Source organism: Mandrillus leucophaeus, unplaced genomic scaffold (genome assembly GCF_000951045.1).
Source record: "Mandrillus leucophaeus isolate KB7577 unplaced genomic scaffold, Mleu.le_1.0 Scaffold75, whole genome shotgun sequence".
NCBI classification, from domain to species: domain Eukaryota; kingdom Metazoa; phylum Chordata; class Mammalia; order Primates; family Cercopithecidae; genus Mandrillus; species Mandrillus leucophaeus.
This window is the reverse complement of record NW_012108141.1, coordinates 4848280-4861128: the sequence shown is the minus strand read 5'-3', so window position 1 is coordinate 4861128 and position 12849 is coordinate 4848280. Positions and strand designations below refer to the sequence as shown.

General features: G+C 38.8%; 1 long non-coding RNA gene across 2 annotated transcripts in view; it reads right to left on the bottom strand.

Moving 5' to 3' along the window:
- Positions 1 to 4851: 4851 nt before the first annotated feature.
- The window catches only part of LOC105529137, a 41504-nt gene continuing 33506 nt past the window's right edge, over positions 4852 to 12849 (bottom strand). For both annotated transcript variants that reach the window (XR_001004460.1, XR_001004459.1), the window contains one exon: positions 4852 to 8587. This is a non-coding gene — a long non-coding RNA (uncharacterized LOC105529137). The remainder of the gene's footprint in view (positions 8588 to 12849) is intronic.

Sequence of the window (12849 nt, the reverse complement as noted above, 5' to 3'; positions counted from 1 at the left end):
TAGTACTCAATAATAATAGGAAACATTTCCTGAGATTTTACTGATTTCCAGCAGCTGTACATCCATTATCTCTTTTCATCTCCATAACAGCTTATTAGATAGGTCCAGCTATTATCACCTTCATTTTACAAGTGAGGAAACAAATGCATAGTGATTAAGCTATTTGCTCCAGGTCACACAGCAAGTGATGGAAGAAGGTCTTGAACCCTGCTTGAACTCTGCAGCCCAAGCTTTTGAACACAACATTGCACTGCTTTCTAGAAATTATTATAATGCATGGAAATAAACTATGAGTAGCACAGACAAATGTCCTCAAAATTTAGAAGAAGGCAAAGTAATTTTTGTTTGAGAAGAAGTCGTCACGAATGGAACTTGAAGGAGGTTAGTATTTCATTAGGCAGAGGTGAGGGGAGGACAGGCCAGGCAAAGGAACCTCAATAAGCACAAAAGTTCTTTTTTTACCACCTCCTATTCTCATGCAGTCTCCAGCTCTGTGATCTGCTTGGTTTTCCTTCCTCTGCCTCCAAGAAGGAAGTTTGAATTTTCAGAAGGTGGAATCACAGCATAGAATGATGACTTTGACTTTCTTACATGCCTAGCTTACCTTTAGAGTTCTAGAATAGAGAACTCTGTTTGTCTTCAGGAGAATTAATACATGAGTGAATGAATGGATGAATGAATTCAGTGCTTAAATATATTTTTTAAAAGTATGACACATACAGAAAAGTATGTGGACAGTAAGTATTTTCATTAAGTGAACATCTGTATAACTGGCATTCAGATTACAAAACAGAGCATTACCAATACCTTGGGAGCCCTTGCTATGCCGCTTTCTAATCATTACCCCCCATTCTCTGCCAGGGATAATGACTCTCCTGACTCCTAAAATAAAACATTCACTTTCCCTGTTTTTAAACTGTGTACAAATAGAATTCTACATTTTGTTGTTTTTTGTATTTGACTTTTTTTACTCATTATAATGTTTGTGAGATTCATCCATATTACTGGATATAGCAGTAGGTATTTCATTCTCACCACTGAATTTCACAGCATGAATAGCCCCGAAAATCCCACTGTATATTAAAGAATTCTACTCTCAATTTGTGTTGGAATAATGTCTAGTTTTTGGCTAACAATAGTTCTATCACGAACATTCTGAACTTGCCTTTTGGAAATGTACTCATTTCTTTTGAGCATAAACCTACATGTACGTTTAGAGAGATGACAGATTTTTTCTAGTGCTTTCATATTCTAGCACCTTGCTGGGCTTCCAGTACTATCCATCGTGTACAGGAAAGGTTGTGGGGTTAAAGTGGCCATTTATCAGTGCTCTTGGGTTTGCTGCAGAGCTTCTTACTTCTTACCAGATTACAAAATGCACCAGGTAACTAGGCCTCCAGGATGTATTACTGAGATGAAAATCAAGTATTGCAAATTGGCTGTTTACCAAAGATCAAATAAAAGCCAATTTTACCTTCTTCCTGAGTAGCTCTGATCCAAAGCTATGAACATGGCCAATTTTTTTTTTTTTTTTTTTTTTTTTTGAGATGGAATCTCACTCTTGTCCCCCAGGCTGGGGTGCAATAGCATGATCTCGGCTCACTGCAGCCTTCACCTCCCTGCTTCAAGCGATTTTCCTGCCTCAGCCTCCAGAGTACCTGGGACTACATGTGCCCACCACCATGCCTGGCTAATTTCTGTATTTTTTTAAGTACATGTTGGTCAGGCCAGTCTCGAACTCCTGACCTCAGCTGATCCACCCGCCTCGGCCTCCCAAAGTGCTGAGATTACAGGCGTGAGCCACTGCACCTGGAGCATGGCCAATTCTTTCCATGTAACTCCAATTGCAGAGTCCTTATAGCTAACTGGTCCTGGCCAAGGGTGTTTTAGCTGCCACTATATCTACTACATGCAACAGGTGAGAGACATTCAATATTTACCTATTGGTTGACTGGTTTGATTCTTGATGGTATACTGAATCACATCCTCGCAGCTTTTCATAGGAAAAACTTTCTGTACTCTTCAATGTGGTAGCCACCGGCCTTGTAAAACTATCGAGCATTTGAAATATGACCAGTGCGACTGAGGCACTAATTTTTTAATATTTAATTTTAATATTTTTAAATTTTAAAAATGATACTCGACGCAATTATAGAAAGTTTTAAGTGTGCTTGGACTAACTTGACTGTGTGAATCTACTTTTTCAGCTGTAAATCATATGAAATCTAAATTCACATCAAGTTTTGTTTTTGAGATGGACTCTCGCTCGGTTTTCCAGGCTGGAGTGCAGTGGTATGATCTCTGCTCGCTGCTACCACTACCTCCATGGTGCAAGTAATTCTCCTGCCTCAGCCTCCCAAGTAGCTGGAATTAAAGGAATGTGCCACCATGCTTGGCTAATTTTTGTATTTTTAATACAGATGAGGTTTTATGTTGGCCAGGCTGTTCTCCATCTCCTGATCTCAAGTAATCTGCCTACCTCCCAAAGTGCTGGGATTACAGCTGAGAGCCACCACACCTGGCAATATTTTTGATAAATATTTCACAACCAAATTGAGACATGCTACAAGTGTAAAGGACACAAAAATACATTGTATAAAAAAATTTTACATTTTAAAACATTGATTGATAATATGTTGAAATAATAATATTTTGGATATGTTGGGTAAAATAATATATATTATTGAATTTAATTTCTCTTATTTATTTTCCTTTTTATTGATAGCACTAGTAAATTTTAAATTACACAAGTAGCTTGCATTACATTGATTTTAGGCAGTGCTTTTCTAGCGATCCCCAAATATAATGTTTCACTACAATTCCTAATAGAATCTTCTGCCTCAGGAAGCTAGGTAATAATGTCTATTTATATAAATGAAGAATATGTTGCTGAATATATAACTGATTATCAGGAAAGGGAGGTACATTTGATAGAGAAGAGTGAGCATGAACTGTGGAGTCAACCTGTCTGGGTTTGTATCAAAGCTCTGTCCCTTAAATAGTTACCTTTAATGAAGTACTTGACCTCTCTGAGTGTCAGATTTTCTCCTATGTAAATTGGGGATATGAATGCTGTAGAGCATGGGTAGCGCTCTGCCCTGATTCCCTGGGCCTCCTTTATCGTTTCTGTGCAGGAAGCCCCTCTGTCATTTGCTCACCCAGCCCATATCTGTGGCCATCTTTGGGGAACTGCCCTTGGGCTGCTGGAGCTGCTTGGGGTCATAGCCAGTGAGTGACTGGTGCAGAAGTTTGAAAGCCTAATTCCCTAACCTCAAACAAGGACAAACTTCAATGTGTAATTTACACATTACCCTAGAATCCCCCAGCCCAGGCAGAGACTTTACCTGGAAAAGGGACTTTTATCCCCAACTTACACTTGTCTCTCCCGCGTCTAAGGGTCAGCTTCTGAAGAATCCAACTTGAGGCAGCCATCTACTGCCTACGTTTTTTGTTTTTTAGGGATTAAATGAGAAATGCCTGATACAGAGACTTTTTTTTCCTTCCTTCCTTCCTTCCTTCCTTCCTTCCTTCCTTCCTTCCTTCCTTCCTTCCTTTCTTCTTTCTTTTTTTGAGTGGGTATTGCTCCATCACCCAGGCTTGAGTGCAGTGGTGTGATCTTGGCTCACTGCAGCCTCAACCTCCTGGGCTCAAGCAATCCTCCCACCTCAGCCTCCTTAGTAGCTGGGACCACAAACGTGCACCACCAGGCTCTGCTAATTTTTTTGTAGAGATGGGGGTCTTTTTATGTTGCCCAAGATGGTCTCAGACTCCTGGGTTCAAGTGGTTCTCCCACCTAAGCCTCCCAATGTGTTGAGATTACAGGCGTGAACCACTGTGCCCAGCCACAGAGGCCATTCTTAACCCTCTTCAGTTGCTTATACCATCCAATACACTCCAGTTATTTTACTACCACACCGGGAAGATGTGACTTGTCAGATATTTTTTACAATCCTGGAATGTTTTTGTGTTGAGACATCCATAGTCTCTTTCTCAGTTCCTTACCCCTGGCTATTTCTTCATTAGCTCAGATGTAACAAACATGTAAGAACTCAGAGGTTCTTGAGACCTTAGAGAACATTGAATCTACTTATGAACAACCAGTGTTGCATACGTTTCTGCAATTTCTCTGTGAGTACAGTGTTAAACAGATGCTATGGGTAATTAAATCACTCTCAAGGTATAAATGAGACTACTTAAAAGGAACATTAACTATTTCAGAACCAAAATAGGAGATCCCTTCAGTTAAAAAATAACTTACTCAAATAAAATATAATATACATGTAATATACTTTCTCACTATACAAATACACATAAATGTTGCAACTATAGCATTTTATATGTGAAAGACAATCTGCTTGTATTTTTGGTTCATTTTTTGACAAGTTTTTATAAATAGAATACTTATCATTTATGACATTTATTGCATGCCAGACATGATTCTAAGACATTCACAGACACTATCTCATTTAGTTTACTCAAAAACTCAGTTCAGATACGATCGCTTTGGAGAGTCCCTTCCTGAATTAATCACCTTCAGTTGCTCTGCCATGACCTTTATCACTACCTGTAATTTTTGTTTGTTTGGCTTATGTGTTTACTGTGACCCTCCCCACCAACTCTTTCCCCACCCCAATTAGACTGTGTGCTTCAGATAGCAAGTACTATTCTGCCTTGCATACTTCTGTATCCACAGTTGCTAGACTAGTGGCACATGCTAAGCATTCCATACATATTTATCGAATGACAGAATGAATTAAAAACTTAATGTAGATGAGAGCCCTGAAGCCCAGAGAGGCTAAAAAGTTAAGATCCCAGAACTGGTATGGTAAATGGCAAAACTCATATGTAAACTTTTGTCTTTTATCCAATAGGCGATATTGTCCTTTATTTTATGTGGGCTATAGAAGGTTGACATATCTTGCCTGTAAGGAAATCACTCCCTAGTAAGGGAAGAAAGTCATTCCCTTCCAGTCAACAAGTACTTATTAACCCTTGCTAGGTATTTTATGAAGCACTAGGAACACAGGCGTAAACAATACAAACACAGCCGAGGCTGGCGTGGAGCTTTTTGTCTAGACTCTTGAGTAAAGAAGACAGACATTATAGGTAATAACAAGTGAGATAAGTATTTTGAAAAGGAATGTAGAAAGATAGAAAAGAATAGCAAGGTAATCTAAACAAGTGAAAGGGGTCAGAGAAGTCTTCTCTGTGGAAGGGAATGTAGCTTGTCCAAAAAAACTGAGAGAAATAAAATGTGAAGGTCATGTAGAGGTGAGAACAAAAATGACAGGTGGTAAATAGAGAACAGCCTTGAAGATGATATCTGCAAATAATAATCACACATGATGAAGAGTGATGTGTCCTAACAGAGGTGGATTACAGTGCTACTGGAGTTAGGAGAATGGTAAGATTCTCATTATAGGGGAAGCTTGATGAAGTTATTATAATGACATTTATAATTACTTTGAGGGCTGAAAGAATATAGATACAATGAAATGGGAAGGAACCTCCAAACAGTTTCTTGTATCTTTGTTAATGTCACTTTTTGAGTAGGTAATACACTCCCATGTTTTTATATATGTATAATGCCTAAAACTGTACAATATTGCATTTCCACTACTGTTTCTCACCCATCCAATCTCCAAGCCCCACACTACCATAGGTAATCTCTTTTGTTAGTTTCTTTGCATCCTTTCAGAATTACTTTATGTAAATACAAACAATTTATAAATATAAATGCGAATCCCTAAACATTTTACCATACTATATAGCATATTGTATACACCATTCTGTACTTAACAACATGTCTTGGAAGTCTTCCCATATCAGCACATAAATTACTTTCTCAATTTTTTTACAGCTGCTCAGTGTTCATATGGATGTATCATAATTAATTTAATCTTTTATTGATGAGCTCTTGGAGTGTTTTCAACTTTTGTCTATCAAATAGTTTTATAGATATGGCAGCTTACAATTGTACAAATATATATATAATTTTAAAAGCTATAGCCAGATTGTCCTCAATGGAGGTTATATGAAAATACCTCCAAATGGTTAGATTTAACTGCATAACTAAGGATGAAGCTAGAGAAGCAAATAAAGCAAATTTTTTAAAAAGACACCACTCATGTACTTGATCATTTCTAACAAAACACTAGGTACAACTAGAAGTTAGAAATGGAAAATTGTATTATATGTTGGCTCAGGTATGGATCCAAATTTTGTGAGGCTTGAAGCTTATGCAATTGGAGAAGCCTTCTTTAAAAAAAAAAAATAAGAAATTACAAAATGTAAAATTAGCAAACAGAACTTTGGAAGGGGCTCATGTGAGAGACGGACCCAAAGTGTAATCTTCATTTGTTTTGTGGCAAATCTGCTGTGTGTAAGACTTACATACACACATATGAAGAAGAACAAATTACTCATCCTTTTCACCTGGGAGAAACCATGTTCAAAACATGTGGACCACTGCTTTCAACTACGTGTCACTGAGAATAACTCCACAGGCCTTAGTGCTTTCAGCTCCATGATGTACGTAATATTCCCTGTAGTTGCCTTCTAGCTCTCTAAGTGAATTCATTCAACTATGTGACACCTTTCATCTTAGAAATCCCAAAGACCTTACAGGTACTTTTTTTTTTTCTTTTTTTTTTTTTGAGACAGGGCCTCACTCTGTCACCCAGGCTGGAGTGCCGTGGCAGAACCACAGCTTACTGCAGCCTCAATCTCCCAAGCTCAAGGAATCCTCCCACCTTAGTTTCCCAAGTAGTGAGGACTACAGACATGTGCCACCATGCCCAGCTAATCTTTTTATTTATTTAATATTTTTTTGTAGCGATAAGGTCTTGCTATGTTTCCAGGACTGGTTTTGAACACCTGGGCTCAAGTGATCCTCCCACCTCGGCCTCCCAAAGTGCTGGTATTACACCTGTGAGCCACCAATACTAACCATATGACCTTATAACCAATATTAACAATATGATCATGCCATAGAGAAAACCATAGCATTATAAAGATAATTCCCTGGGAAGAGTTCAAAGGGCCCCCATCAATCTAATCTATCTTCATAATATGCATCAAAGTTGCAGCTGGCAAGTGGTGACCATTGGGAAATGACTTCTTACATAAAGTCTGAAAAAGACAAGCTGATGAATTGCATGTAATGGTCTGAACTTAATTATCTATCTCTGTAATAGGCAGCAGCTTGTTTGCCTGTTCCCACGTTCTATGGGTTCCTTAGGCCGGCACCTTTATGGTCCCTCTGGAAAGAGTAGACAGTCAACGGATGAGGAGACGAGGCATTTCTTGGAAAAGCAGTGCAAGAGAAAACAGGAGCGGAGTAAGGAAAAGAAAAGAGGAAGGGGGTACAGAACCAGGGTTAAGAGACAACAGAATTAACTGGTGTAATGCTAATTAAAAACAAAGAGAGAGCTAACAGAGCGATGGGAGAAAGACTTGGAAGGACTGCTGTTGTCCCACCACCAGCAGACCACAAACCTGTCCTTCTAACCAGGGCACTTTCTTTCACAACAAAGATAAACCTACAGGAAAAAAGAAAAAAAAAGTGAAAATCAAGTCTAAAAGAATAAAATACAGCATGGAATAAAAATTAAGAAATATGGAGTGCCTGCCAAACAAGATTAGGGTTTTAGTGGAACTGACTTCATTTAACAGAGAAAGACTCACTTCTGATACTTAAAACATAGGCATTATCCAATCAAATGAGACTTGGAAGGAGTCCCTATCCAGCCACCTGCTTTGCAAATTGTAGAGGTCCTATGATGAACTTTAAGTCACCTTGACCTTTAGCCAAATGTGCCTCATAAGCTGAGTTTCATGTTCATTGCCGGTGTCCAAATGTCCACAGCTGAATTCTCAGGTTTGTGGTGAACAGATTTGGTAACTTCTTGTTAGGAAGCATCTGTTACTGCTCTTGCTTCTTTACTTTACTTAAAGATGACTCATTAGGTAAGGAGAAGAAAGTCACCGAGGCCTGTGTATAAGGTAATTAATTTACCACCACAAACTGATACGCTGGAAATATCACCTTTCATCTTTTCTGATTTTGTGTTTCAAAAAGGCATTTTTTTTTCAATTTGTTTTCTTTAAAAATTTATTCTAATCTCATGGTGTCTCACTGGGTGATGGAAATTGAATCTCTTTCATTATTGAGGTTTGCTCTCCCTCTGGTCACATAGGAATCAAAGATACTTAAGCAGTGCCCAGAAAACTGGGTGTAGAAGTCACTATTGTTTTGGCTAACCCAGCAGACGTTCTCAAATTCCTTCTACTTTGCCACTTTCCTTGCAGCTAGGAGTGGACAAGTGGTCAAGTGATGATGCCGGCCAATGAGAGGTAAGCAGGTTTCGGGGCTGTCTGGAAAGGCTTTGCTTTTCCAAAGCAAATGAACGCAACATCCCAGCGCTCCCTCTTCCTCTCTTCCTCCTGACATTAACATGGACACGATGCCTGAAATTGCAGCAGCCATCTTACAATCGTGAAGAACAGGTCGGGAGAATTGCAGACTTGGTGGTCCCAACATCACCGAGCCACTGACTTGTTCCCAGAGTCACTTTCCTCCAGAATTCTGTTGTGAGAGAAAAAGAAACATCCTCTTTGTTTAAGCCACTGTATGTTGGTTTTACAATTTTTTTTTATTATTTGCAGTTAAAAACATTTCTAGCTGATTTAAAGAGTAAACAACTCTATTCTCCAGTCCATGGAGGTTGTTGCAGATATACCCATTGTTGAATGGTTCCTAGAAATCCAGTTGCAAACTGACCTTGGGCCTCTCACTGGAAATGAAAGTGACCAGGGTTGGGATCCTGGCACTTAGGGCTCCAAAGTCATGCAGCCATTCTCTCAGAGACCTTGCCTAGAGACTAGAAGTGGGTCCCTGCTTCTCTAAAACTCTATAGACTGCCCAGACTGGAGAAATTAACCCTTTTCCCATCTTGCCACTTTCAAAGGCACTCTCCTTCATTCAGATCATTTATTGCCATCTCCTCTATGAGTTGAGATTTTTACAAATCAAATGGAATGCCTTTCTTCAGGAAGCTCCTACTTTCTGCTCAGCTACAAATTACCTCTGAGACAAGGAGACAAAAACTGACTTATCTCCCCAAAATTGAGGAGGTTAAAACTATAGAGAGAACCAACACAAATTCATGTTTTAATGAATTACCTTGCCACACCTGCCAGTCTAGAAAAGTAACATCTGTGGCAGGAAACACTGTGGGACACTAATGATAATCGATTAACTAGGACAACTTTTGAACCCTATACCTGTACCTACTTGCATGGATAAAATCATTTGGCATGATTCTACATCTACACGGAAGGCTTTCCAATGCATGGAGCATGGGTGATATACAGATGCTGCTGCTGCTTCTTTTTCTTAATAAAAAGGGTCTTGCTCTATCACCCAGGCTGGAGTGCAGTGGCACAATCATAGCTCACCGTAGCCTCAAACTCCTGGGCTCAAGCGATTCTCTCCCATTAGGTTCCCGAGTAACTAAGACTACAGGCACATGCTACCACACCCAGCTAATTGGAAAAAAAAAAAAAAAGGTTTTTTGGAGACAAGGTCTTACTATGTTGCTCAGGCTGGTCTCCAGTTCCTGGCCTCAAGTGACTCTCCAACCTCAGATCCTTTCGTGTTGGGCCTGGAAAGTGCTGGGATTACAGACATGAGCTACTGCATCTGGTCTGAATGCTTCTTCATACTTAAACTTAAGTAAGACAGCTGGAGCCCCAGAAGCATGCATTTGGATTATGGTGTGGGGATGGGAAGGAGAGTGAGAACGTCAACTATTCATCCTGGACTTGGCCACATTTTTTCTTTTTTAATTTTTGATACAGTCTTGCTCTGTTGCCCAGGTTGGAGTGCAATGGTGTGACCTCAGCTTACTGCAACCTCCGCCTCCTAGGTTAAAGCAGTTCTCCTGCCTCAGCCTCCCAAGTACCTGGGACTACAGGCGCAAGTCACCACACCTGGCTAATTTTTGTGTTTTTAGTAGAATTGGGTTTTACCATATTGGCCAGGGTAGTCTTGAACTCCTTACGTCAAATGATCCGCCCACCTCGGCCTCCCAAAGTGCTGGGATTACAGGTTTGAGCCACCATGCCTGGCCTTGGACTTGGCCATGTCTAAGACTTTCACTGTTTATATTATTTATATTTTAATTAATTAATTAACTTACATTTTATTATTATTTTTTTTAACAGATGGAGTCTCACTATGTTGCCCAGGCTGGTCTCAGACTCCTGGGTTCAAGCGATTCTCCGGCCTCGGCTTCCCAAAGTGTTGGGATTACAGGTGTGAGCCCCAGCATCCGGGCAATATCATTCGTATTTTCACCTTTACTGTCTATACTTAAGTGAGAGCTTTCATTTGAAAGTATTTGCTTTTTATCTCTGGATTTGTTGTTGTTGTTACTGAAAGTTTTACTTATGTTTAAAATTCAATTTTCTGAAGAAGTAACCTTTACATGATTAACTGCAGGATTGGTTATACTAGCAAATGACTGGAAACAACCTAAATATGATCAACAGAAGTCTGAATTAAACAAATTATAGCACAACCATATCATGGATTGCTATAGCTGTAAAATCAAACAAGGAAGTGCTCTGGATAATCAGTGTCCAAATTCAATCTCCCATTTTGATCTCTTATCTACTAATTTCCCACACCCCTCATAGGTAATTTCTTATATATTTTCCCAGAGTTTCTTTATACACGAGTAAATAGAAATGTAGATTCTTCCTTTCTCCTTGTTTTTATATGAAAAGCAGGATACTTTACATACTGTTCTGTCCCTTATTTCACTTAATAATGTATTGGAATCTCTTTCCAAGATAGAGCCTTTCATTTGTCCAAAATCTTCTTTCACATCTTATAGTAACATTTTAAAGTTTTTTTTCCTGTAGGTCTTGTACATTTCTTGTTATGTTTATTCTTAGATATTATACTGTTTTTATGGCTTTTGTAGTCTTTCCATTCTATCTTTTAATTGTTGTCATTTCATATGTCTTAATATCTGCTTATTAACTGTCTGTCCTTTTATTTTTCTCTTGATTTTTAAATATTTTTGCAAACTCTGATTAGGTTAACAAATCCTACTCCTTTTGGTCCAGGTTTATCTTCGCACTGCAAAACTCTATGTTCTGAAGTTTTTGGTGCCCTGATTGCTATAAGCCACAGTGTGCTCAGGGCTTCTTACAATAAGATATTCTTCCTGACAGTCAAAGAAAAATTCTGTCAGAGGCTGAGTGTAAGGGCACTGCTGGACTGGAGCTCAATCAAAACTACGACATAATTTCACAAAAACTGTTCCATTAATTTACTACAACACAGCTAGTGTGTATCTTTCACAGATGTTTGCTTTGTCAGTTGAAACTAGTCTGATTCCTTGGTGCTCACAGCTCACTGTACTTCACATTTTCAGGAACCCAAAGGAAAACCTTTTCGTGTATTGAGTTTGGGGCCAGCTCAGCATCTATCTGTAACATCTTCCTGCACAATTATCTGAACTGCCTACTCTCACAATGACACACAATTTTAATGCAATATAATTACCAAAAATGTTTTCCATTCCTGTATTACTTGTAGGCAGTCATAATTGGCCAGAAGGGACAAATATGATCAGATCTATTACATAATTTCTACTGCACTGAAGCTGTAAGTAGGTGGCTTTTAAATGGGTCAATCTTATTTTCCAAAAATTTGGAGACAAAAGGCCATTCAATCAAAACCCAAATATTGGTGACCAACTATCATTCCCTTTCAATAAAAAGCCCTACATTTTCATAAGAGGCTATAATAACTGCTCCCCAATTACAGCAACATTATTTTCAAAGTCAGGTTTCCAATATTTAGGGGAAAATTACAAGGTGTGTGACTCTTCCTAGGCCACATTTCTCTCTCAATGCCAATATCCCAGTTATTTCAGGTTTCATTGGCAGCTTCATCAGAGCCCATTAGGGAGAAATGAAAATCATGAGATTTGGAGAATTGGTTGAAGAATCACAGAGTGTTAGAACTCATTTAATCCAATGTCATTTCACAGGTAAAGTAACCAAGGAAGAGAATGGTTAAATGACTTGCCCAACAACATGCAAGGACTTCCAAGAGACCAGGATTGCAGGCCGTCTCCTGCTTTCCAGTCCATCATTCCTTCTACCACATCATGATGCACCTTCCTAAGCATGAATGAGAAAACACGCCAATAATTATTTCAACAAAGTTGTGATAGCTACCAATGAAACTCCATACGTACATGTAATACTTCTTCAGCATTTCCTTTTCCTATTGGGCCATCTCATTCACTCTCATAGTTGTCATTACCACTGTGTAATCAATGACTTCAATTAGTATAGCCAGCCCTGGCCTCTTCTACGTACACCATTGCCTGTACTATAGCTCTACCCGCCTAATTCACTGACAATTCAAATGACATCTTGTTGAAACTGAGCTTATATTTAATATTTCCACTAAATGCATTCTTTCTGTATTTCCTATTTTGGTTTTTGGCTTGATGATCACCCAGTTGTCTACGTCCTCACATTACCCTTCACGTCCAATTTATTTTAATTTCTGTGGTTCCATTACCTAGATATTTCTCACCTATTTTCTCATCTTTTCATTTCTATTTACATGTCTTTGTTAATTCTCACCTATACTCTGTATCTTTTCTCTTCCAAATTTTTCTCCACACTACCTTCAGAGTCATTTTTCCAACGGGTAAATACTCTCTTGCTATATGCTTTTGTCTAAAATTCTTTGCTATCTTTTTCACGTCCATTAAATCATGCCCATATAGTATGATTATTTTCTTTCTTTCTTTCTTT